Genomic DNA, 27,694 nt, shown 5'->3' on the forward strand with positions numbered 1-27,694 from the left:
CAACAAAGTATTTCTGATTCCCTGATAATGAGAGGGAATTTTGTGAGGAAGCTCTATGAAATGTTTATTTCTAATAAAAATATTCCTGAAAATTATTATTAATATAGGAATTAATCCATTATATGCTTAATAATAGTAGTTTCTAAAATATTTTCCCATAACCCAAATGTACAAAGAACCTCATGAGCACAGTCATTGTTTAGTTCTCTTGTAATGTTTTTCTACATCTGAAATTGTGTGTGAGAGAGTGACAGGTCAGGAGATAGGGTCTCTATTTTTCAAGTTAGTTTCATATTCTCTTTCTCATATTAATAAAATGCTTTATTAATTGAAAATGACTCAGTATGAGGTACCTCCCATTGTGAAGTAGGTTTGCCATAGGATTTAAGTTGTCATTTCATATATAGCCCATCATCTTATATTTATTATCATAGAATCTCAGTATTAAAATGCTGCTTGAATTGAGGCACATTAGGGGACTTCTGTGATTTAGGATATTGATATTGGAATACAGAGCTTTTCATTGCTTCCTATTAAACTGTTCTTTTATTTTCTCGGCATATTGTCGCTTTGTGCACCATTCTTCTGGTTATCTATGAATAATATGTAAATATTAATCTATGGCTGTTTAAAATATATCTTCTGATTTGATGTGTGATCCAAAATAAAGCCAAGCTATAATCCGTTATGCCGAAAGAAGATATTATGGGGCAGATCCCCAGGTGGTGTAAATTGTTGTAGCTCCATTTTTTTCTTAGCCCTCCCCTATCTCACCTTCTCCAGGCTAAACTGTGGAATTTATCAAGACAGGATAGTTATACATTCTCTTTGTTGGCCTTTCTTTTCTCCCCAGGCTCTGCATAAAAATAGCCTTTCCTTTCCTTTGGGATTGAAATAATTTTGTTTCCCATCCAGTCATGCTAAATATTTTGTGTGTTTCATATTATATCTAAATACTAATAAAAACAAATTTTAGAAAATATTCATCTTATGAGTGAGGATGCTGTCAGCTTTAGAAACTGGCTTGTGCTCTTGTAGTTTTACATCAAACATTTGGTCTTTATTAAGTTATGAAATTTAAAACATACCCTGTAAACTCAATCACTTTCCCTATTTGACATCTGAACTAAAAATTATGGTGGGCTGGCATAATTCGATATGGGAAACTTGCATTTGAACCTGAATCTATGGTGTGTTGATAGAGGATCTTCTAGGAGGCATATATTTCATTGGAAGGGTGCTCAGTTATATTAGCTCTGAGAAAATAGGAAGCTGCAATCCATGGTAAAAAAGTGACGCAAGACACCCAGCAATAATCTTTCTCCGAACTTAATATGCAGGTTTGTAAGCACAGTCATGACCCAGGTCAACATGTTCATTTCCTTCATATAATAGAAAAGTTACTAAGATAGGATAAGATTTTCCCAGGTTGTGATTTTCTTATCATAACAAGCCTTCAGTGAGTTGCCGAAGTCTACTTTGTGTGTCTCCAGATACGTTTTTCCCCGTTGAATCTAGGAGCATTAATGGGAAAAAGCAATGGTCTTCTCTATTTTTTTTTAATCTGACCTGGAAAGACAGGTCAGGCTGTCTGAGTGCAAGTATTTATTACTTGTGTGTGTAACCCTTTCACTTTGCCTATTAACATTCCCTGTCCCAGCTTTTCCAGTACACACTGGCTGATTTGCAGACAACACACCCTTGCACCTGGATCTACAAACACACACCACATCCCAGATGGAGGAGCTACTATGATCGTCACCAAACTTCTTTCCAAAATCCTCTACCCTCCTGTTCTAGGCAAGGGAAAACAGTAGGATCCTCACCTTGCCCTGCCCAGCAGGCTTCTTTCGGAGGGAAGGGTATGTGACTGTCAAGTTCCAGATAGATCAGTGAGCTTTTGGTCTGGCCCAGGTTGACCTAACTCTCCTTGTTCTGAGACTGCAGAGGGAAGACCAAGGGAAGTCCCTGCTCGAAGTTAGCACTCTGTAGCTGCACCACCCTACAGCCCCTACTAAACGCCACTAGAAGAGCACTGCCAGGGACTATCCAGCAGGGCTCAGCTGCAGAGTGCACCTTCAAGGGAACGGCATGTTTTGTGATTCTTTCCAAATGAAAAAAAGAATGAAAAACACTGTCTGTCTCTCGTTGCATGCAGTTTGCAACCAAAAGCCCCCTACGTTTTTAAAGAACATTAAGGCTGCAAATTCAAGAACTCAAAAGTTAAGCAAATGCCAAAATTAAGATTGCCTGTGCAAACTTAATTTGGCCCCTTTTTGTGTGTATGCACAAATTATGTCTTTAAGAAAATGGTTCCATACCATATGACCCCTGTCTCATTCAAGGAATGGGTAGTTATCCAATATTTCTTTGTAACCTCTTCATTCAGTGTATGGCCCCAGGCCATCTTTACCATACACCATTCAAAATCTTCCATTTCTCATGAGCTCTTCTGTGGTGCTCATAACCACAGTATCTGAGTGTTTCACAAACATCCATGGATTTATCTTCACAGCACCATTGTGAGATTATATGGTATTATCCTCATTTTTACACATGGGTAAATGAAACATAGATATTAAAGGCAAAATTGTCAGAGGTGCCCACTAATTTTGGATGCCCAACTTGAAACAGATAGGGTCTGCTTTTTCAGAATACACAGCATTTTTATAGCACTTTGTTATATTCAAGCTCTAATTGACTTCAGTTGCAGTTATGAGTGCTTAATCTGGCCCCAGGTATGCAGCCGGGTGAAATTTTTCAGACAAAAAGTTTATTCAATGAAAAATACTGCTTCAGATGCCCCAAAACTATTAATAAATTTGACATGCATATTTTTAGCCATTCACAAAATGGTCAAAGTAGAGGTCTGCTCGAGCCTAATTTTTAGGCCCGACCAAGCGAACCCCACCCAAGCCTGAGAAGGTCAAATTGCTTTCTGACCCGACTTGACCCTTCCCACCGAACCTAAGGTGCCACCTCCCCTTGCGTGGGGTCATTGCAGTGGTGGCTGTGTGCCCTGCTCCTGGTGTGTACACATGCACACACACACACTCACACCCTGCTGTGCGTATTGCAAAGTGAGAGGCACTACCCCTCTTTGGCAGGCATACTCACTCCAGACTGCAGTACACATTGCACGGCAAGGTGGCAGTGGCTGTTAGGAGCAGGGCACACAGTTGTCCCCATGGGCAAGACAAGGACTCCGACCTGACCTCAGCCTGAGAGGTTCTGGTTGTTTTCCCACCTGGTCCAACCAGGATCCGACACTTGTATTTGGGTCCCGCCAGGTTGCAGGGCTGTAGGCTGGAGGAGGTGGTGGTGTTGCCCATTCTATCCCACCCCTATGTAACCTTTAGCCCAGTGATTAGAGCATGCACCTGGAATATGGGAGGCCCATGTACAATCCCCACTCTGGAACACACCCAAATTGAACTGTTTTGATTCACTGGAAAATCTGAAAAATTTCAGATTCATTTTGACCTGAACTGAAGCTTTTCTGAGTTTTCAGAACTGCCACTAAACAGGAAAATCAGTTATTTTGATTGCACAGGAAACTCTAAGTGTGGTATTTCCTAACTTTTGAGTGCTTGACTTTGCAACTTTAGCATTCTTTTAATGTTTTTTTATATAATTTCACACATTTTTTAAAGACAAACTGAAAAAAATAAATATTCCATCATGTGGGACCACAGTGACCCCCAACATCATCAGCAGAGTTCAGACTTTTTGATCCACCCCACAGACTTCTGCCCCTTGAACTATTGGAGTAAACAGTAGTTGCAGTAGGCTATAAGGATCAGTCCCAGAAGAGTGGGAATGAGACACATTAGATTTCACAGCTATTTTATAATAGCAAAGGAATGTAGAGACTCAGGAGTTCAGGATTCAATTCCAGGTTCTGTAGGAGACTGTGCTTTAGAGATTATAGACTCTTCTGCCCTGTGTCGCTAGCCTGTTTCTGTCCCCCACTGCACCAATTTGCCCCTCCAGTTCCTTTCCCTTCTGCATCATCATTTTTTGGCCACCCACTTCTGAGCTATCTCTGTGGCAAGGTGTAGCAGCTGTTTAACAGTTCACAGGAACCCTACCTGGCAGTGTAGGCACGTAATAGTCTAGTTTCCTCTGGGCTGTGATACTTCAGTCTAATTTCGGTTGTTGGGTTTGCTCTGTGGGTACTGCGTGGTGTTGCCCTGTTATATACAGGAGATGAGACTAGATGATCTGGTGGTCCCTTCTGGCCTTAAACTCTGTGGGGACAGGAAGTAAAAAGAACCCCCTTACCAGATAACATAATGAACACATTTTAGAACCTGAATAGAATAGAACTGAACTGAATTGACATTGCTGGGGAAATTTAGGAAGGTGGAATACCCAGATGGGAATTTGGCAAAGAAACTGGGGCTCCCACCTTTACTCTTGCCAAAGTGCAACAGGATCTTCAGTGGTCAACAAGTGATCAGTACCTCGGTGATGCAACTCATTGCGTAAATGTCACCGAGTACCTTAAGGGCCTGCTGTAGTTCAGTATTAACTCAGAGGAAAGAGTGGCACCTATTGAATTACCAGTACTAATTCCTGCAGCATCCAGGTGTTTCTATCCAAGTCCTAACCCTACTTGGCTTATGAGGTCAAGCAAGAATATAGTTTGAAAAGCTTTAACTACAGGCACAGTATGTTCCATTGGGTTGAACTCCCATGTGAATTTGGGGCTATTAAAATGCTCATGACTAACTGGTGAATCAGAGTATTTTAAAACCAGATTTGTTCACAATTTTCCACAGTGCTTGACGAATAGTTTTTACTATTGCAATGCAGTAGATAAGAGTCCATGAGATGACAGGCCTGGGCATGGCTATATGTATTATTTTACAGGAGGAATTTTGCCTAGTTTTCTCACCTCACTTGTGAGTATATTTTTCATCTTCTGCTCTCTTGATAAGGAGTCAGAATTTATTCACTCATTACATGCTGCCCTGGTGGGCATGATAATTCCTTTGACATTGGGAGGTGCCAGTGATCAGTGAAGGGAAGTGGCTTTAGCAAAGGGCTGCTGTGACAGGGAATATCACTCTTTAATTTACTACTCCAACTCCTTTGCCTGTCATAATCCAGCCAGAGTAGGACCTGCTCATTCAAAAGAGTTTCTCATCAGTCTTAGTGAATGACAAATCAGAAAAGAATTTGAGGTTCCTTTGTATTAGGACAAGTTTCCATAAATTTCCATAAAAGCCTCCAAACTTAGCTGAACCTCTCTGTTCTGTAAATGCAGCTGGTGGGCTCCTGGGAATAGGCTTTATTATAAGATGTCCAGAAAATTCCTAGGGCTATGTTGTGCAATCAGATTTTGAACAAAATTCCCCATTGCTTTCTGCTAAAGAGCTGACAGTACCATATAGTTCCTGCTTTTTGACAGGCCATAAACTTTGGTGTTTGTGATTCTGGACCCAGCCAAAACCAAGAAAAGCGGACACTTCAAAAATTTTAGAAACAAAGCAAAACAAAGTTAACCAAACCCTCTTAAACTTCAGAAAAATAGTTTATTTAGTGCAAGCTTTAGTTCTAGTCTCAGTTTATCCAAAGCAGTTTGCCTGTGATTCCAATTCAGGATAATTACTACAAATCATTTTTATATATATCCCATGAAGGGATTGAAGCATTTGCATAGTGAGGGACAAATTCCATTGTCAGTGATGCTCATCAGAACCACCGTGACTTTTGTGAGGTCACACTGGGATGAAAATCGTCCCTCTGTGGCCAATTCAAGGCCTGTGTAGTAGTCAAGACACATTCAATCCCTATTTTGTAGATTTCAGTGAGTTTTAAGTGGTTCATAGGAATTATGTTGGGTCTCTGTACAGGAGTGGATTTAACATTGGATTGGAGGATAGAAGCTGGCCCTAAATATACAGTATGTATGTTGTCAGCAGAGTAGATGTGAATCTGCATTACTGACAATTGAAGTTGAGGAGTCAATCTGGATGTATCCCAGTGAGAACAGAATAGGGCCTGAAATTAAATTAATCAGTACCAAATAATGAACATTAACCTTCTTTTTCTTTCTTCCTGGGGCTGTTATCCGTTATAAAATCTTTCTTCCCTTCCTCCTGGTGTTCAACTCCTGGCATAAACTTTGCACTAGCTTGTCATATTATTTTTATCTGTAACGCCTGTAATCATTTTCACTGGTTTTTTACTATAGGTTCTAGACACTGGTCCTCTGTGGGGTTAAGTTAGCTTAGTCTGTCAGCATGTTCAAAACTATGTCGTGCGGAAGGTATATAGCTCAAGGCCAAATGCAAATGTTCTGCTTTGCATATACTCCCAAAGGTTTTAATCGCAGCAGCATGCCTAGCACTTAATAAACAAGCATTTGGGAAGCTGAGATGAGGCTACATCTTGTTATTTTAGTTGTCGTGAACCATTTTTTTTCTCTCTTTTCTGTTTGATTCTCAAACTTTTCAGCCACTTCTTTGATTAATCTGAGCTTTCTTCCTACAAATGAACCTGAGAACAAAGCGGGGTTTTTTTTCATGGTATCATGCATATCTTAGAATTTTTATGTGCATACTTTATGTCTTACAAAATGTGGACAACATGTCTCATACCCTAAAAATACGGACACAACTGGAAGTTCTTGATTATGATTATTTTTGTTACACAGAAGTACAAGAGGTTCCAACTAAAGTTAGGACTGTATTGTGCTAGGCTCTGTATGAGCACTTGCTAAGAGACACCCCTGCCTTGAAGTGTTTATGATCTAGAGACAAGACAGACAAATGATGAGAGAAATTATTCCATTTTACAGAGGGAGAGCTGAGACACAGAGATTGAGGTCCAGCTCCACAAAGGAATTTTGGAGTCTAGAAAATTACTTGCAATCTATAAAGCCTGAATTAGGTGCTCTGGCTCCCTATGCAATGTGTGGGGAGAGATAGAGACACAAATGGGATCCACAAATGCCAGCGTATTAGGCAGGGAGTAACCTAAGGGAGCCAATGAGAGATACCAATGAGAGGGGTGTATCCTAAGTCTCCCCCCACCAAGCCAGGGAAGTGCCTAATGCTGGGCTAGAGGGAGGTGCCTATCTTTGCTTGGGATCCACAGCCAAAAATCCCTGTCCGGGAGTCTGTGGCTTATGCATATGCCTAACTCCATACACAATGGCTGGAGTGTGGGAGGAGGCCTCCCTTATAATCTGGAGCCCCACAGTGAGGGTACTCACTTGAGATGTGGGAGTTTCTTCCTCCATCCCAGTTATTTGAGGTGGTGTTAGGCTTGCTCAGAGCATACCTACCGGATTGGCTTTCCAGATGAGATAGGTTTGGCCCCTCCTATCTCCACCTAGCTTGATGACGCTGGCATTAGGCATGAGATGGGCATCTGGATGCCTGCCTGAAACAGCAGTGCACATGCCCAGAAGCAGAAACATAGGCACCTATGGAACTTATACAGTGGAAATTTAGGCCCTGACTTGAGTATAGGCGTCTATAGATTTAGACAAGGCAGCTAAGCAGTGGTTTTGAGGATCACAGTAGCACCTAAATCTAGGACTTAGATGCCAAAGTCCCTTTATGGATCTGGGCCTGAGTGATTTGCCCAAGATCAGGCAAAGTCTGTAGCAGAGCTGGGAATTGAATCCTAGTCTCCAGAGTCCCACTCTAGCACCTTAACCACAAGACCATCCTGACGGTCTGATATGAGTTAATTATTAAGGAATAATAACCGACGGAGAGGCATTTTCTGGTATTTGATGACCATGTAGAGAAGCTGAGGACTCCCAGTGAAACCAAGTAGATAAGGGTTGAAACCCTTAATCCAGGCCTTTTTGTTTAATAATTTCCAACTTGCAATCATTATTGTTATTATTGAGCCATAAAAGTACCTGTTGATGTGTTGCAAAGTTAGAAATAGATTGGCACATTGCCTGGATATGATGTTCTGTTTACAGCACTGGAAATTTTCTACCAATTAAAGGCCAGTGCAGTAGCATGTAGGGAAGCAAGACCTTCATTCTCAGTGTTCCACTGGATTTTTAGTAAGACATAATGTGTTTGACTTTCTAAACTAAGCTACTGAAATAGTTCTAGGGTAGCATTCACATTCATTTGTGTCCAGGTAGTTATAAATTGTAACTTACTGTAGAGCCTACAAAGCGTAAGATTTCACACTGGAATGTAATTGATGTGTTTCCTTGAAAAGGTAACATTCAGGTGCAGCATATGCATTTGTTCTGATAAATAACCATGTACCATATAAGGATCGCTGGTTAATATCAAGTAGAATAGGCCGTGTTAGATCTGTGCGCACACAGCTCCAAGTTGGCACTGGTATTTATGAAAAGGTTTTATTTTTAGTCTGGGTATAGCTCTGCTTGTTTCAGTGACTTTTTTTTTCAGATAACCTCTTGATCTTCCTTAAATTATACTTTCCAAATAGGTTGAGAGAAAGTGAGTTATTCATACACGTAGGGAGGGTGGGTTTTACATTTTGTGTGTGTGTGTGAATAGCAAAACAGTTCTTACTGATGATATATTTTACACTCTTGAGAGTAAATTCCTTAGAAACGTATCTAAAGGGTGTAGACTTTTTTCATTTCCCATTAATAGGACTGTTAAAGAAATTCCAAAATGCGAAGCTGCAGTGAAAAAGCTACCCATGATTTTCTGTGATACAGGATTTGAAAAGCCTTTTACCTTTAAACTTTATAAATGCAGCTTTTAAAAGTGAAGAAGGAGCTACAAGCAAAGGGGCATAGCTATTTTTGGTGTTTAGTGAAAGGGTGATGGCACTGACCTTTAGATTGTTTGTTGAGTATGAGCAAAGTGCTTGAACCATTCACTCCAGTGATGTAAAACTACCAAGGATATAACCTATGAGACTAGGTGCAAGTATAGTAGTAATTCTTATATAGTCCTAAGGCTCTGGGCTAGCTTTTTTAATAGTGTGAGTTTATCCTTATTTTCCCCCACTACATACCTTCTGATGGCAGACTTTGTGTGTGACCCACATTATAATCTACTGAAAGAACATTCAGATGATACTATCGCTGTACACGGAGTTGGGTAAATGTAAACTGCAGACTTTATCATTGCTTTAAATTATGGTCACAGAGAATAAGAATCTAGTACACGTGAGAACACTATGACTCCCAATGCTAATAGAGCAGTTCATGTAGGACTCAGTGAAGACAGCCTAAATCAGTATGCAGATGCTGTTTACACCATATGATGATCTGCGTGAAACATTTTGTTAAAGTGATTAATAGTATAGGGCCTAACTGAAATCAATGAAAAGACCCCATTGATTTAAGTGGGCTCCAGATCAAGCATATTGTGTGTGTGTGTGTGTGTGTGTGTATATGTGTGTACGTGTACATGTACACAGGTATATGTCTGAAAGTGTATTGATCACAAGTATGTATCTAGAGAAGGATTTGACCTAGATGCACACATAAACAATGTGCAGTAGGATGAATTACTGCAGGAATAATGTGTCCTGTTCTGGTATCCACAATTCAAGAAGGAAGCTGATAAATTGGAGAGGATTCAGAGAAGAGCCACAAGAATGATTAAAGACTTGGACAACATGCCTTACGGGAGCTCAATCAGTTTACTTTAACAAATAGAAGGTTACAGAATGACTTGATCACAATCATCAAGATTTGTGGTGATTCTCCATCATTGGACATTTTAAAATCAAGATTGGGTGTTGTTGTTTTTTAAAGATATGTTCTAGTTCAAACAGGAATTAATTCAGGGAAGTCCTATGGCCTGTATTATACTATACGTTAGACTAGGTATCGCTAGGGTCCCCTTTGTCCTTAAAATCTATGAAAAACATTTTAGAGAATCTTGCTGAAAAACACAGCCATGCATATAATCACTCTTTAAAATTAGAGGCTGAAAAATTTAATTGCATTTAATTGAGAACCAAATCCTAGTCCAGGGGAGGCCAGTGGCCAACCAACCTCTCTTTGATTTCAGTATGTCAAGAGGTTAGCACTGAACACACAAGTTTCAAGAAAACATTCTATTTAAGTAGATATCTACAAGGCAAAAGTAGTAGCTGAAAATATGTTTCAGAGAGGAGGAGGAGGAAGAGGAAGAAGAAGTAGGGCTAAAAAAGAAGCTGCTTTTCAAATTATATAAAATATCTTAGTCGCTAAGGGGATGAGCAACTCAGACTGCGTTAGTCCCTCTACTTCATAGAATTAGCAAAGTTCAGAGTAGACTTGCAAGTCTCGACATACAATGAATCTCCATGTGAAATGAGTTCAGCCAGACATAAATGAGTTGCTCCTTGAGTCCAAGAACATATCAGGTTCAGGCTGTTAAGAGAAGAAATAAACAAGGGACAATACCAATTTCCATACATGCAACAACGTTAATAGAGAAGCGCCCTGCAATTTCAGAGGGATAATAGGGCCTCCTGCAGCATGGTTCCTCCGGGTGAATTGGACTCAAACACACCCATTACAAAGAGCAGGTGCAATCTAATAATGTACAATGAGAGCATAATGCAGCTCAAACGAAAATGTGAGTTCATAGCAACTGACCTGAAAAATAACAGACAGTACCAACTGACATTTGTGGTAGTGGATGGTAAGCAGCATGTCCTGTTTTGTGGAATACAGCCACACAAGCTATGGATCTGATCAGGGTGCAGCATCAGAATTTTATAAGTGCAATGTAGTGCAAGAAGCAAAAATGGACAATGGAGACAATTTCAAAAGCGTATGGGGATCTTTTCAAAGACGACAGGTGCCTTGAAGGAAAACTGCAACTGGAAGTAGACCCGACAGTGGAACTTGTATGCTTACCATGAAGGAAAATTCCAGTTGCATTACATAATCCAGTATGCAAGGCACTTGAAAGCCTACAGAGTAGGGGTATCATAGCGCCTGTAGAGGCCAGGATAGCCTGGGTAAGCAGCATGTGCTGTAAAGAAGTCACTGTGCATCTGCATGGACCCAAACCCACTGAATTAGGTATTGAAAATTTGCCACAATACACTGCCCACAATTGATGACCTTTTGCCCGAACTTTCCAAAGCCGGAATATTTACAGCTGTAATGTGAAGGATTGTTTTTTGGCAAACAAACCTGGATAAAGAGTCTAAACCTTTGCAACATCATTTGGTCGCTACAGATGTCTTTCTATGTCGATGACTGTAAGCCCAGCACTTGAAGTAACCCAGAGAAGACTCACTCAAGGACTGGAAGGACTGGAAGAAGGTTAAAATAATTGCAGATGATATCCTCACTGTAGGTGAAGAGCAATGATACAGAAGCTGAATGAGACCATGACAGAAAACTACAAGCTTTTCTACAGTGATGCGGTGCAAGAACCCAAACTCAACCCCCCCCAAAATTGTGACTCCAACGGTGTGAATTGACATACATTGTACATCTGCTTACAGCAGAGGGACTGAAAGTACATCCCAACCAGATGGAGACAGACAGACATGCCAGCTTGGAAGGATGTGAAAGGGGTACAGTATAATACATTTTCTGTCAAAGCTCCGTCCACACCTGGCTGCAGTAGCGGAACCCATACATCAGCTCACAAGGCAGGATGTTGAGTGGGACTGGCCAACAGAAGCATTTGACATGCTGAGAGAAATGATAACAGCTGTTGCTCTCCTGAAGTACGATCAGCCAGGGGTGCTCCAATTGCTCCAGAGTGATGTATCGGAGAAGGACTGCGCGTAGCTCTTTTGCAGGAACACTTATACCAGCCGAGCCCTGTCACAGTCTGAATAGGGGAACACCCAAATTAAAAATGAGCTTCTGGTTGTGGTATTTGGAGCGGAGCAATTCCCTCAGTACATTTATGGCCACCCAGTAATAGTGCAACCAGACCACAAACCCCTTAGAGACAGTCATGGCAAAGATCTTTCTCAGTGCTCCAAAGAAATTGCCGTGCATATTGATGTGCCTCCTGTGCTTCCAGGTAGAGATCAGATATATCAGGATGATTACTGGTCTTAGCTGACACCCTGTGAAGGACATACATACCTAGAATCAGTGAGTTGCGGGTTAGGAATCGGGACATTGAATCCGTTACTATGCTGCACTATCTCCCAGTTTCAATAGCAAAGCTGATGGAAATCCAGGAGGCTATAGAAAAGGACATCCAAACAGGCAGGGAGCGATACCAGCAGGGTGGCCAGAAGGTAAAAGCCAAGTACCAATAGGAGCAGAACCATATTTTAAAATTAAAGATCAACTGAATGTGAGGATGGAATCGTATTTCAAGGACAGAGAGCTTCTGTCCCCACCTTGATACATAACGATGTCATGCAAAAAGTACATGCTTCAGGCCTGGGCATTGACTGCTGTCTTAGACAGGTTCAAGGGTGTGTTTACTGACCAGGAATGAATACACAACTCTGCTTCTTGATAGAAGGGTGTGACACCTGCCAGTCATGTGATAACCACTTGGGAACTCTGTTACCACATGAGCTACCCACCCAACCATGGGAACAGACTTATTTACCTTCAGCGAAAAGCAGTACTTGATTACAGAGTACTACGCAAATTTTTGGGAGGCTGATGAGCTTGTCTTATACAAGAATGAAGTCAGTGATTGGCAAATTGAGGCCCACATTGTCATATATGGCATTCTGGACACTGTATTCACTGATAGTGGATCCCTAATTTGCTTTGGAAGAATTACAGGAATTTGCATGGAAATGGGAGTTTGACCACCACACCTCCTCGTCAGCATACTCAGAGAGTCATGATAAGGTGGAATCTACTGTGAAAACAACTAAAAGACTGTTACACAAGACTGTTTCTTCTGCTTCTTTCCCATTGTTAGCATTTTTGGCATACAGGAATTCCCGGATGCTAAAAAAAGTCCAGCGCAGACACTGACAGGATGAGGGACCAAAACTCTGTTATTAGTGAGGGGAGACCTGTTGTAGCCAGGAGGATGGAGATGCTGCCAAGAGGAGATGGCCAACAATCAAAGAAGGTAGGCACTGGAGTACATCAGGTCAGCGAAGGACCTACCGGCCCTGGAGACAGACACACCGGTGAGGATCCAGCCATTAGAGAGACACCAGAAAGAATGGTCTAAAGGAGTTATGAGAGGTTCCATGGTCGTAAAGGTGATTACGCAACGGAACAAGTGATCTGAAGAAACAAGGAGGCAGTTATGAGCCACCAAACACAATACTCAGGAGAGCCTACAAAGATACAGATCATCACAGAACACAGAGACAGAGAACCATCCAGAGGCCAGCCCCACAGAGACTCTACAAAGAGAGAGTTTGCTAGACTCGGAGGCGGGAGACAAAGAGAGGTCACTCCTGGTCTGATCGCCAGTTGAGGAGACCAAACTATCTCCAATATTATGTAACCAGCTGAGCGGGGAGACATTTGTGATAAGGTGACGGGGCAGTTGTTCCCCCAGACCTTGGTTTGCTCCCCACAGACTTTTCATAGATCCTTGCCGGCTAGCGCTGCAGTGTCTTCCCGGGCCTTTGGGCAAAATCCTGCGGGGGCAGAGCTTCTAATCACTGTATTGTCAGCACTGGCCTCCTCTCCCTGCTGGCTGGACAGGAAGCAGCAGTGGTGGCCTGGGCTGGAGCTGAACACGGAGCGAGCTGGGTCCCAATCCCTTCCTCAGGCCAGCCACTGGTGAGACAAACTCTGTGGAATAGGACCGGTATACCACTTTCCCACCCCACTGCCGGATGGGACCAGCCCACTAATGTCCCATGAGCAGCCACGGCCTCTGCAGGAGGCAGAAATGGAAATGTTGACACAGCTTTGCTGCCACCATCCTCCTCCCTGAATTTTTCAGAAATGATGCCCCTGCGCCTAAATCCGTGGTAAAGGCCAGACTCCAATTTGGCTACATGCCAGGAACCTGCAGCTGAAGGGACATGGGATGGGAGTCTGGGCACCAGTTATGTTTTTACTTTTTATATTAAAATGTTTGTAAAATAGGGAAGATGTAATATGATCAGTGGGATTGGAGACAGAGGGTCCATGTTCCCTGGAGGCACTGGTATTGAGGGGAACATCATTAAAACAGGCAATGCAAGGAGTTAGGCTGGAAACTACTGAGCCACATGGACAGAGCAATACACAGGGCTAAAATTCCATTTGATCAACTTAACCTTCTTTCAGCTTCATTCCTTGCAAATGAAATAAACAGGTGAGAGTATTGTTGTACTTGTCTGCATAAGCTCTTCCAGACCATCTGGCACACTTTATATCATCCCCAATGACTACAAGAAGGGTGTTATTCTGCCTTTGTTCAAAAAGGGTGATAAGACTGAAAGTAACAACTATAAAGGAAATATGCTGTTGTCAGTCCCAAGGAAAGATTGTTCCACTGTGTTAGTCTTGGATCAATGACACACTTTGTGACAAAGGCCAGAATGCTCCGTGCAGCACCTCTGGGGTGGAAAGGGCAACTGCTTACAGTGCACAGTAACACTACCCAGCAGTTCAGGACACAATAGCACAATAAATCCCATTTTGCTTTTACATCGCAGTGAAAATGTTGGGTGGCAGAATGTAATTAATCAAAATGAGATTTGGCCATAATGTTTGGGACAAGGCTCGACACTTTTGCTCTTTAGGATATTTTTTGCAAAAATATCCATCTTGAGATCTTAAATAGCCATGAATGATGGACATTATCCTCAGCTGGGGTAAATCAACTTAGCCACAGCATCTGGCGCTAAATCTCGTTTGAATTATTTACACTTCAGGCAGCAGTGTTTTTCCTTAGCACTCTTGTGAGGCATTGGTTCAATACTGTCTATTAGCAAACAGTGCCACCTTCTGAGTCACTAATACCATTCCCTGCAGCATCTTGGATTTTCTTGGAGAAGATCTCCCATGATTGTGTCCCATGAATGTAGAACTCCAGGGCACTATGACTGTATATTGAAAACATATAAAGGAATGAAATAATATCTAAAAATGGGCCATGGGATGAAAATAAATCTTCAGAACAATGATAAAAATTCATGTCCAAATTGGTTTGCCAGAATTGCTGTAAATGTCTTGACCCAGTATGTAAGTTACTATCTACTCTACTAAAGTCTCTGCAATATTTTGCACAATGCAGCTGTCCAGTAAATGTCTGACTATGAGACATTGTTCAAGAAAAGGTGCTCTCCCTTGTGAGGGAGAAAAATTAACAAGTAGACAAAGAATAGAGCCGTAAAGACAATAATGACAGATCAGGGGGTGATTGAATCTTAAATACTTTCCATATTCCTCTTCCATCAAGGATTCTTAGGGTGTAGCAGTATTTTTCATCTCTAATCACCAGTGCTACATGTCAGTATCTCTTATTTCTTTGCTGATTTGAGTGACACAGTGTGATATGTCTAATGACAACTAGAACAAATTTCAGTAATGAGGTCACCTTGGGCCTGTATTACTGTCTGACTGCTGTTTTCCATAGAAATTATTTGTGAAAGCAGACCACATGCTCTGCATAACTTCTTCCACTTTACTGATAGTGACAAAAGGAAGATGTGTTAAAACTTGCAAGGTGCAGATGGTTTGCATGGATCTATTCCTGATTTTGAGCTGTAAATTGATATATTATGCAAAAGTTGCCACTTTGATTCCTAAGGGGAAAAAGTTTATGTTTTTGGTTGAATTGTTTAACTTTTTCTTTATAAATCTAAAATCATGCAGATCCTACCTGGCAACAGACAAATATTTGCCAGCAAGAAGAAATTGTTAGATTTTTCATTTGCACTTATCCTTCAAACACAAGTTAGAACACAACTTCGTCTGCAGCTCAGGTTGAGTTGGGGTTTGAGAGACTAGTGCAGAGAAGTAAAGATTCTGAGAGGTAGGGATATAAAAAGAATCACGTCTAAACTTCTTTAATTCTATCAAAATTACATTGCTTGGTACAATATAACATGAAGCATGTAAAAGAGACGTATTTCTTCTTCTAGCATCGTAAAAAGACTTCAGCTCAGAACTTTTGCTCAGCACTCAAGGTAGAGAGACATATTCTGTGGTCAGTTACTCTGGTGACATCCTTTAGGGAATCATTCTGCTGTCTTACAGCAGTGTAAATCAGGAATTCTTGGACCTGATTCTGAGCTAATTTACATTGATTTTTAAACTAGTGCTATTCCATTGACTTCAGAGGAGTTATTCTTGATTTACACTGGAGTAAATGATATCAGAATCAGGACCAGTGGGTATACACAAGACTTAAGGCACAATCCTGAAAACACATGGATTGGGAACTTTACTCATGCAGATGATCCCAGAACGTGACTTCAGTGTGACTATTCATGCAAGCAAATATACTCACCTACATAAGTGTATGCAGGATCAGGCTTTAAAAATGCTGTGAAAGAAAAATCAGGTCTATGTTGTCTTACTATTAATGGGAAAGAAAATGGATTCAACACATCAGAGTGGCACTTTGGTGAAAGAATAGCTCAATTAATAGGAAATACACATTTGAAAATAAATGTGTTTTTATTACCTTGTGGTGTATGATTAGTGGTCAGCATAAAATCAGAGATTAAATTCTCTCTCTTAGACATAGATGACACCTAATGATGGAGTTTCTTCCCATATCCCTCTGAGAATCACAGAGTTAGTGATAAATAGCAAGTCCCTCCTCTTTGGAACTTCAGCATGTCATTAATATTTATAAGAGGATGCTTGTGAAGCAGTGCACTCTCTAGTAGTTGCTCTAGAGCCCCACCAGAAAAGTAGCCATTTATCTTGAACATCTGCTCTGCTTCTTATGCATTGCAAAATCACCGTTTTATTAGTTAATGAAGTTCTTTATGTGTTCATGTGAGCTCCAAATTCCCAGTACACATATGAAAATACATAAAGATGATCACTAGGCCAGGAATCAAATTAAAACTAAATCAATACATTGATCAGAAAGAACATTTCTAAACTGGCTCAATTAAGATCATTTTCTAGTACACACACTTATACAATCCCATGAAAAACCAGCATTGACTTCTTACTGCTTTCTACTGAGATCTATAAAATGTTTCTCTAGGTGGTTAGCCATTTCCTGACAACTAATTCTAAGAGTTCTGCCAACTCCATAAGAGGCTCATGCTTCAGTGGAACTAATTGGGCCTGACTTTCCTCTCCACATGAGGGTAAATGAGGAATAACTCCATGGAAATCAATTCCATTAAGTCAGTGGAGTTACACCTGTATGACATGATATGGTGGTATGCTATGATCTCAGACCAGGTGGTCAGAGAGTAAAATCAGACCCATTATGTCTTATAAAAAATTCCATCCATCTGAAAGCTTAGTTTGCTTTATTGTTTTAAAAAACAGTATTAAAACATTAATCAAATTTGAAAAATCTTTTCATCTTTCACACCATATGCATCACTTAGGTTCTTATTTGTGGCTCTCATTCTCAAATATTAATGTAAATGTGCTATTTTTGTAAATTAAGCCTAGTGTCAGAAAGAACTAAAGATATAGTAAGCTTGATCCCCAGCTGATGTCAATTCACATAGCTACAGGTAGGTATCTCGCTGTCAGTTTTCTAAATAGTTTTTAAGAAGGGTATCACTTCAATATTAGCAGAAAACCATGTGCTTTGGTTTTGGCGTGTAGTACACACAAGCTGTCCCACACCTTAGTTCAAAAACACTGTACAGTTTGATAGAGCGGATGCAGTGAATGTGTACTGCTTCTCAGCTTGTACATGATAACTTTAATTTTGGCACATTACTTTTGGAGAATAGATTGCATCTGAATTGCTGAAATACCATTGACAACACCAACTTCTTCCACACCACTCAGGTTCATAAGCTGGGTGTCATCTTCAACTCCTCCCTATGATTTGCTCATCACTTCTAGTCTGTGCACCTGTCTTGCTGGTTCATCAACATTTTGAAAGACCACTCCTCATTCTCTGTCCCAAGAGCTAAACCCTTGTCCATTCTTCTGCCTTGATTATTGTTGCAACCTCCCATAGTCTAACCTGGCCAGCACACATCTCTCCCCACTCTGATCCATACAAAAGGTAGTTGTTACCATTCTCATACTAGCCTGTCAATCTGACCAAGTCACTCCTCTCTTCAAATCCTTCTACTGGCTCCTTTCCCCCCATTACATAAAATTGTAAACTCTTGTCCTTGCCTTCAGGATCCTATATAACTCTGCCCTTCCCTGCCCCTCTGACGTAGTTCTTTTTACCTTGCCCTCCCACCCCTATGATTCAGCCTTAATACTCTATTCAAATATTTGTCCTTTAAGTGTCTCCATGTCTTTTTTGATGTGTTCCTTCATGTGGAATACTTTGTCTACCACAGCATAGCACTCCTTACACCAATCCTGCTCATCAGATTTCCTCTGAAATATAAATGCAGTGCTAGTGTCTCAGACACATATTTGTATTCCACTTCTCAAATGATCTTCTGGATAAGAATACTGGCCAAAGAATACTTTCCAAGGGTAGATACCCAAAGTTAGGTTCCTCGGGCCATATTTAGGCCTGATTTTCCAGAAATGCTGAGCATTTACAGTGCCCAATAAAATCATTCAGAATTTTTCTTGAGTAAGATCTGATTAACAGCTGCAGGATTTGTCCCTTTGTGTCTGATTTCTTTGAGTATGAAACATTTTAATTTTGAGTAAACTTACTGTTTTTGGTAGTTAACACTTCTTCAATTTGACAAAGTAATTGTTGGTTTTTGGCAGTACCACCGCTGTAAGGAGTTGCCTGATTAGAGCAACAGTAGAGTTCTAAAGATTTGGCTGCTACTGCTGTGTAGCCCATGTTACTGTGGTAGGTCTTTATCTCCCTCTAGTAGCTGGTCTACATAAAGAGTTGAATGAATATGTTACAGCTGCCAGCTAAGGGACGTATGGTGAAATCTTTGCACCACTGGAGTCAGTAGCAAAACTCCCTTTGACTTCAAGGGCACTAGACTTTTAGTCTTAGTCCTTTAGCTGAAGCAGTAGAGTCTTATGCTTTTACTGAGAGAGGTCTCGAGTTCAGTCCTAGCTGACAGCCCAAGGCAGTCAGTCACCATGATTAGCTAGATACCCTGTTCGCACTTTATGCAGATTCTTTCATATTTTGTCGTAAGTTTAATGGGGTTACTAACAGGAGTGCGCACTGTGCTTGGTAGCAAAGGTTTACATGATTAGGCCACAGGTTGAGAAAAAATACTTAAGGAATATGGACAAATACCAGAAAGGGATTATGAGAAGTATATTAGGACAAGGGCTTTGTTGATGAGATAATGTGCTTGCTGTAGGAATTGATGCAAGTATCTTGAAGGTTAAGATCTTTTTTTAAGGTACTTTAATAATTTTCTTCTATTTTCCTTTGCACATACAGGCATAGGTGTGCTTACCTGCACACAGACACATTGTTAAAAGAACAGAGAAGGGAGGGTTTGGTTTTTTAGGACTTGACTTGAAGGATGAGAGGGTGGCAGCATAGCAGACTGGGTCCCAGCAGTGCTAATTTGTAATGAAAGAGATGCCTGGCCTCAAGAAATTAGGTGCCGAGGCTCAAGCAATTTTTTACTTTTAAAACTGAGGCAGCAAGCCCAGAGGGGCCGGGGCTTTGAACTGCCAAGCCTAGAGCTGCCAGGGCTCAGCCCTGACAAGCCCTGGCACAAATTAAGCACTGGGTCCCAGGCATGGAAGCTACAAAGACTTAAAAGCCTAGAGATGAAGGTGGGAGAAACAAGTGAAGAAGTTGCTTAATTTAGGGACATGTAATTATGTAAAAAATGAGGTGAAGTGAAGGAGTGGGGTGCACAGTAAGAGGAAATGAAGGCAGGAAGGTGTTAAGTTTGATTGGGTTTAGAAGACAAGGGTAGGATGCTTGAATTTAATGCAGGAAATGAGAGCAAACCTGTGGAGGGATTTCAGTGGGGACTGTGTGGGTGATGTAGATTATTTTTGCAGTTATAGTGTGGATGGATTGTGGAGGCAGTTGTTGGTCACACTTTTTATGTGCAATTACAGTCCTTAGTAGAGGCTAACATAAATTGACACCATCAGATAGGTTAGGTTAGGTTAGGTCCAAAATTTGAACTTTGGACTTTTCAATTATAATCTGGTGGGGACTGTCCTTTGCAATTTTAAATGTCACCAATGTTCATTTATTTGTGAAAACCCACTGCTCTGTTAATTGTTTTTTAGAGCTCCATTTTGACACAACCCACAAAAATTCCATTCTTGTGCTCCCCCAGCTGCAGAATTTAGTTTGGCATGATTATTAATGTTGATGCACAAACAAGGAAGTGAACAAAAAAGATCTGTATTAGTGTAGAATACTGTTGGTGAAGAACAAACTTAGCTGAGATGAGAAAGTTGAAAAAGATTTGTGGCTGGTGAAATCCCTACAACTGACTTCCATCATAGTGACACTGTAATCACACATTTAGAAATATGACATGAACAATTATATTTTTTCCTTTATCATTGAGGGCAGAGTATGAAGGTTTGTAGTGAGAGCCCATAACATTTTTATTCTAGAGCAATAAACAGTAGAAAACCATTTTGACCTGTAAAAAAAATAGAATCATAGAAATATATGGCTGGAAGGGACCTTGAGAGGTCATCAAGTCCAGCTTCTTGTGCTGAGGTAGGACCAAGTAAACATAGACCATCCTTGGCAGGTATTCTTAAAAATCTATAATGAATGGGATTCCTCGGCCTCCGCTGGAATCCTGATCCAGAGTTTAACCACCCTTATAATTAGAAAGTTTTTCCTAATAGGTAACCTAAATCTCCCTTGCTGCAGATTAAGCCCCTTATTTCTTGTCCTACCTTCAGTGGAGATGGAGAACAACTCATCACCATTCTCTAGTTGAATATATTTCTTTTCAGAGAAGCTCATGAAAATTCAACAGTGTTAAGATATTCCCAAACTACTGAGGTAAATTATATGATGCATGTTTGTTAAGGAAATTACTCATAGATACTCAAACTGTGGATGATTTGAAGCAAATCTTAACTAGTGGAACAGAACAAAAATTCCTCTTTTCATTCATAAATGAGAAGTAACACTATGGACAATTTGAACACTCATGAATTTTGAGAGACAATTTGAATTCCAATGGGAATTATAAATACACCTGCAAAAATACACTGTTGTATGCCTAATAATCTCAGTGTATATTTCCTGCCCTTAAACTCAAGAGTTTACACCTCATGCTGTGTTCACAAGGACACATAATATGGTCAAAAGAATAAATGATTCAATAACCTATTTGTTAAAATTCATGATTTGTTTGAGTGATTTCCTTCAGTGCTGTTCAAAATATTCTGCATGAACTGGATAATTGACCCTGCAATATTTGAACTAACAGCACCCATAGTATATTTTGTGTCAGTCGTTCCACAGTTCACTAATCAACAGTGAAAGTCTAAGCTCCTTAGCGCACTGATCAGGAGTTGGGACTGCATGACTTGTCCACATTTTATATTCTTCAAACCTAAAAAGGAATGGTCAGGGAGATCTATTATAAATGTGTCATTCAGTATTTACTTTAAAAGAAAAGCTCACTAAAGGACTCTTAATATAGTTGACAAGTGAACAAACTGAAATGTACCCCAGCTGATTGCTAACAGCAAGATTACAGGATTAAAGGAGCTGTGTTCCTTTTCCTATTGTCTCTCTCAAAAAAATTGGAACAAAAAAATCCCCCACATAATATATTTCTTTAACCTTTCCCATTGTATTTCTGGTGATAGCGGGGTATTTAGTATTTGAGACCAGCATTGTACTTTGGGTTAACCCACATAGGTCTCCCTCTTTCGCTGTATTATCTTGCTATTGTTATATTTTCATCATTATTCATTATGAGAACAGCATAACTAGGAGTTAACTGCAGGATATGTGTTCCTATATCTCCTGTACCTCTTTTGCCTACTGAATGGTTCAGCTGGGCAATTGTGAAAAGTCATCTCGTCCCAGTTACTCTGAACCACATCTCTAAGTATATTTTATGTGTAATAGGGTCCTTATTTTTCCCCCGTGAGGAGAATTTTGTATTATATTCCCATTCCTCCTGAAGTGCTAAAGATCCATCTACATTTCCCCCCTCAGTGTTAACCTTTGAAGGTACCCCTAAGGGCTAAATCAAAGTCACTATCCTTTTTAGTCAAGGGCACTGGCTGGGATTCTCTTTGGAACCTGCTAACACCATTTCTGAATTAGCTGAAGGGATGGCTGTTGAGTGCCATGGCAGTTTTTTTCTGCTGTGGAGCTGATTGCATTTTGTCGTCCTTTGTATATATTCCAGAGGGTTAAACACCCTAGAGACCACAGGATCTGAATTCCTTTGCTATGGTTTGATGTGCTCCATTTTGCCCCTCCCTGGCAGAAGTCTTTCCAGGGGGAATACACAAATATGTGTATTTGTATTCTCATGTCCATGAATATCAGTCAGCAACTTGGTGCATCACATTTGGAGTGTGGCTCTCATCTTTCAAGTGTGGGGAGGTACTAGCTACATATTTCAGGTGCCAGTGTGCGTTATTGTCATCCATAGACAAATGTGCTTTTGAGCTAGTACCACACACACCAAAAACAAACAAAAAAAAAAGTGTGAGAGAGAGAGAGAGGAATGAATGGTTGACATGACTTTTGACATGATTTTTGTCAAGACTTTGGCATGTCATTTGCTGGAATACCTAATCTAATGAATGCCTTTTACTCCTCCAAGATGTGCAGTCTAGTGCTATGCTATCTTTTTACACCTTGATATCCAAATGTCAGTCATCAGTGGGAAAATTATTAATGAATAGGTAGCAGGCAATTTATCCTGTAGAAGTCAAATATCTATCTGGGTTAGTGTAAGTGGTGTTTTCCAAAGTGTGAATTTTGCATATAAATTTGTGCTTGCGAAAACTTCATTCACACATATGGGACATATGTCTTTGTAAGTCACCTTGAAGTGAGTATTTAATGTATGTGGTAATGCTTAAAAATTAATGTTGTATGTATGCAGCTAAGAAAGGGAAAGTCATTGCCAGCAATAGAATTAAGGTTCCTTGTGTCCCAAGAGAGTACTCTGACCATGGAGTTAAAGTAGTAGCTATTTGTAGCCCAAGGCAACGGAAGCTTTGGTATTTTGCCATAGACTTCATTACAGCAATCCAGCAGGGTTTTTTATTCAGTCAGGATTCAGATCTTAAAGCCAGCAGGAAATGCAGTGGTACTCTACCTCTGTTCTCCTAATGTTAAAAACTTGGTGACACAGTAAAATAACGTTCCAGTTAATTAATACTGAATTACAGTGGAAATGCTCTACCAGTACTTACGATATCCACATTTGCACCAAATGATTTAATCATGATTAATGTTATCATAAGACGTACCAAAGGAATTAATAATGATTAAGCCATTATTTTAAAGTGTTATTGAAAATGCAAAAGATCTTTGTTCATTACGGTAAAAGCTTTTTAAAACATCAACAAACTTTTGTTCTGTCTTGCTGTGCTCTTTTTGTCTTTTGTGCAAAGATCCAGTTGCCCTCTTCAAATCAAAGTTCCGGTTGGCATGGTGAGCATTTAATCTAACCATATCCCTATTTGAACAAATTGATATGAGAAGTGACAGTAAGACAAACATTTTTAATTCAAGACTGCAAACATTTGTATTCTGAATGGTCCAAAGCGATGAATATCTCTACTTTGTTTTCACTCAGTTCTTACTCAGGCAAAGCTCCCATGAGCACATGTGAATTTTGGTGGAGTAAGGACTGATTGAAAACTGAATAAGAATGGTAGGCCTTGGCGTTTTATGTCCAGAAGTTTTTGTGCTGAAAGGAGAAGGCAAAGAAAGTGAAACAGTAAGACCCTGTCTATACTATAGCAATAGTTGAGTCAGGAGAGTTGGTCACAACATGGTTGGCCCCTTGACCCTTGCAGCACAATTAACATTTATAGAGTACACAGGACCTTAGCATGTTTCTGTACAGGGCCAGCACCAGGCACCAGCTTTCCAAGCAGGTGCTTGGGGCGGCATTCAGAATGGGGCGGCAGTCCGTGTCCTGAAGGGGCTTTTGGGCGGCAGCTCCGCTGCTCTTCCGGATGCTGCGGCAATTCGGCGGCATCTGCTTGGGGCGGCAAAATTGGTAGAGCAGCCCCTGATCCTGTAATTGAGATGAAACTGTGGACTGTCCAAGGATGTAGCTTGGCTCCAGGGAAATGATTAGGTCTTGGCTACTCAACAACAAGGAAAGGTCTTGTCCACCTGACAGTTTTTAATCTTGTTGATCATGTTTGTGACTAGATCACTTGACTCACTTATAATCATAGTGTAGGCTGCGCCTAAGACTTACATAAAATTGCATATTAAATGCAGACACCACAAGAGACAAACAATCTTTGTGGTTCATAAATTGTAGGTGTTTTTTTGGACAGCTGCTAACTGATGCTGGAAACAGCATGGCTTCATCTTTTAGAGTATTTCTTAGAGAGCTGCGTTGGGAAGCTTCCTACAAGGGATTTACCCAAAGTTGTCAGAAGCCATCACAATTCACAATTCAAAGCTACAGCTACCATAAGGTACAGAAAAAGAGAAAAACATCTGCTCAGCCTGATAACTTCTTAAAATATAGAGCTATTTGACAACAATTATTGTAGTTACCTTTCAAACAGAAATATATATATTTAATGCAGAATATGTGTCATGGTTTTAGATAGTTTCCTATTTGCAGTTGGAAACAGCTTATTTATTATCTCCTTCTGCAAGCAGAAGAAGGCTGTGTGGATTATAGATAGGTTATTTTTCTTTGAAATAATGCCAGCTATTAGAGCGGTCAGAAAACAGAATTTCTATCTCAGGAATTTCCAACATTTTGTCCCAAATGGGACAAAAAAATTGAATTTTTCAAAATTTACTGTAGAAGGGAAATGCTGAAATATTTGACGTCGTCAAAGCATTTCATTTAAATAATGTCAAAAAATGTCATTCAAAATGTTGTTTTGATAATGTTGAAACATTATAACAGTGTAATATTAAATACCATGTTCTATAATATAATCAAATTTAAAAATTTAAAGTTTAAATGAAATGATAAAGGAACAAAATTAAACAAAGTCTAAACAAAATAAGAAAGTCAAAAATAAATACTCAGTTTTTATTTGAATTGTTTTTAAAGTTTTCCCTCAAAAAATCATTGCAAAACATTTTGATTTCAATGAAACAGCATTTTTTGGCAGAAAACTGTTCTGCTGAAAAAATCTCCACCATCTCTACCAGCTATATACTTTGAGGCATGCATTCCTTTCTGAAAAGGATCGTGAATTTCAGACATGGCAATTTGTGCAGCAAAGGAATAGGATAGACAAGGACAGACATTGCTGCTTCCAGAGAGAATTCACAGAATTTGCATAATTGTTTGAGTAAAAGACTTTACATGTGTTTGAGTTGAGAAGTTCTGTCTGATTTTGGATTCTGTGCAAGTGAGGACTGGAGAGCAGATATTCATGTGAGAGTAAATGGTTGGGTGTATCTGCGTCATTTTTCTTTAGTTACGTTGGAACTGCAGGAAAATAGAGGGGTCTAATACAAATGCTTTTGCGCTTGGCTGACAAATCCAGAAAACTGGTGACTATATGTAATCAATTCCTCTCTGGACAAAGATGATTTTTTTCATATCTTTACTTGATTCCCTCACTAAGGCTGTAAAATCTCCTCTGTGTTCAGGTGTGGAAGGGATGAAAATAGCAGAAAATGTGCTAAAATGGCTCAAAATCTGTCAGAGGAGAGGGGAGAGAAGCCAAAGTGGCATCATCCTCTCATCTCCTTTAATCTTGTGTAAATTCTTCATGCTAACACAGTGTATTTGTGGTCCCACAGGGGGTTTCTGGATGCATGAGAGAGGGATTGTGGCTGGATGGTAGCCATTATATTCAACAACATCACCTGACAAACCATGCTCCGAAAATTCCGAAATTAGTATTAATTTCTCTAAGTTCCAGCTTCATACTTTCTAACTTGCTTGGTGACGGTGTTTGTGGAGAAAGGGACCCACTGGCATCAAATTCCAGGTGGAGCTATGCTGCTATGTAGAAGCAGGGCTCATGGGATAGCACTGAAGGCTCCGCATGAATGACCCAGTCTTACCATCTGAACTGGATGGTTATGCCCCCTGCCCACTCTGTGGGGAGACAAACCCCATCCCCTCTGACTTCAGGGTTCTTTGAAAACTCTGTGACTATAATCTTGGAGGCTTCTGTGTCTCATTTAGGCCACTTGAAGGTTCTCCCCTGGATACATATGATCTATCTCATAATTACACACTTACCTGAATATATCCTTGAGCTAAATGAAAGAAATGTGCATGCTATAGATACCCTCCATTTTGCACAAACATATCTCGTGCCCTCTTCTGTCTGGCGGGTGAAAAGCTGAGATAGCCGCTAGATGGACCTTGATCGTTGAGAGGGACAAGCCCTGGAGCTTGAGATGCAGGAGGTAGTCCAGAATAAGCTGCAGCGAAGCCCGCTTGGGATGAACATCTTTGTCCACAATTCAACAGGTGAAGTTTCTCTAGTTGGCCATGTAGGTTGCTCTGGTGGAGGGCTTCCTGCTTCCCAACAGAACGCACTGAACCTTCGCCAAGCACTGCTGCTCCTGTGTGTTTAACAATGCAGTCGCCAAGCCATCAAATATAGCACTGCCAGGTTGGGGTGCAGAAGACTGCCATGGTTCTGGGACAACAGGTCTGACTTGAGCAGTAGCTAGAACGGGGTTGCTACCAAGAGGCCCAGCAGGATGCTGAACCAGTGTTGGTGTGGCCACGCTGATGCTGTGAGGATGATCCTCTCCCTGTCCTGTTTGATCTTCATGAGGACCCTGGGCAGCGACAGTACAGGAGGGAAGGCGTACATCAGATCCCCCGACCATGGGAGCAGAAAGGCATAGGTCAGGGCTCCTCCTCCAATCGAGCTGAAGACGTGGCACTTCCTGTTCCGCCTGGACACGAACAAGTCCACCTGGGGAGTTCCCCGCCTGCAGAAGATGGAGCTGACCACCTCCGGATGAAGGGACCACTTGTGGAGAGATGAGAACATCCTGCTGAGGTGATCTGCCAACGCGTTCTTGGACCCTGGAAGGTGAGGAGTTACGAGATGGATATTGTACTGTAGACAGAAATCCCAGAGGCAGATGGCTTCCTGGCAAAGGGCTGATGACCTGGCTCTGCCCTGCCTGTTGATATAGAAACCGTAGCCGTGTTGTCCGTCAGGACCTGGACCACCCTGTCTTGTATATAAGGTAGAAAGGCCCTGAGTTTCCTGACATTGATTTGAAGGGAACGATTGTGACTGGACCAAATATGACATAAGCAAGGGGCCAACCCCTGGGGCGTTTTAAATGTCTATCCCAGATATTTTATGGAAGTGGTGTATTCTTAAATAAAAGCTTTCTCACTCAGACCCTAGCTTCTCTTTGTCTCAGACCGTGTATCAAAGAAGAAATCTGTGTTTGATGTCACAGACTTCAGACGTGGAAATGATGGCGATGTCACAAATTCAACATTATTAGGATCTTGCCACAGGATCAGGCACAATAAGTGGGGTGTAAAGAGAGACAATCCCAACTGAAATCTATCTATCTATCTATCTATCTATCTACCTATCTATCTATCTATTATCTCACAGCCACAGTTTACAAACTTCATGTGTTAAATTGATTTATTAAAATATATAATAAAAGTT

The 27,694-nt window shown here is 40.7% G+C and overlaps 1 protein-coding gene and 1 long non-coding RNA gene across 3 annotated transcripts in view; one reads left to right on the forward strand and one right to left on the reverse strand.

The window, feature by feature from the left end:
* PTPRN2 (protein tyrosine phosphatase receptor type N2) overlaps positions 1-27,694 on the forward strand; it is a 989,298-nt gene that overhangs the window by 585,279 nt on the left and 376,325 nt on the right. The window lies entirely within an intron of this gene.
* Positions 4,123-17,515, reverse strand: LOC122464772. The gene is made up of 3 exons (XR_006289122.1): positions 17,505-17,515; positions 8,874-8,881; positions 4,123-4,250 (listed from the first exon to the last, which is right to left on the reverse strand). It is a non-coding gene; the product is annotated as an uncharacterized LOC122464772 (long non-coding RNA).

Source organism: Chelonia mydas, chromosome 2 (genome assembly GCF_015237465.2).
Source record: "Chelonia mydas isolate rCheMyd1 chromosome 2, rCheMyd1.pri.v2, whole genome shotgun sequence".
Classification (NCBI taxonomy): domain Eukaryota; kingdom Metazoa; phylum Chordata; order Testudines; family Cheloniidae; genus Chelonia; species Chelonia mydas.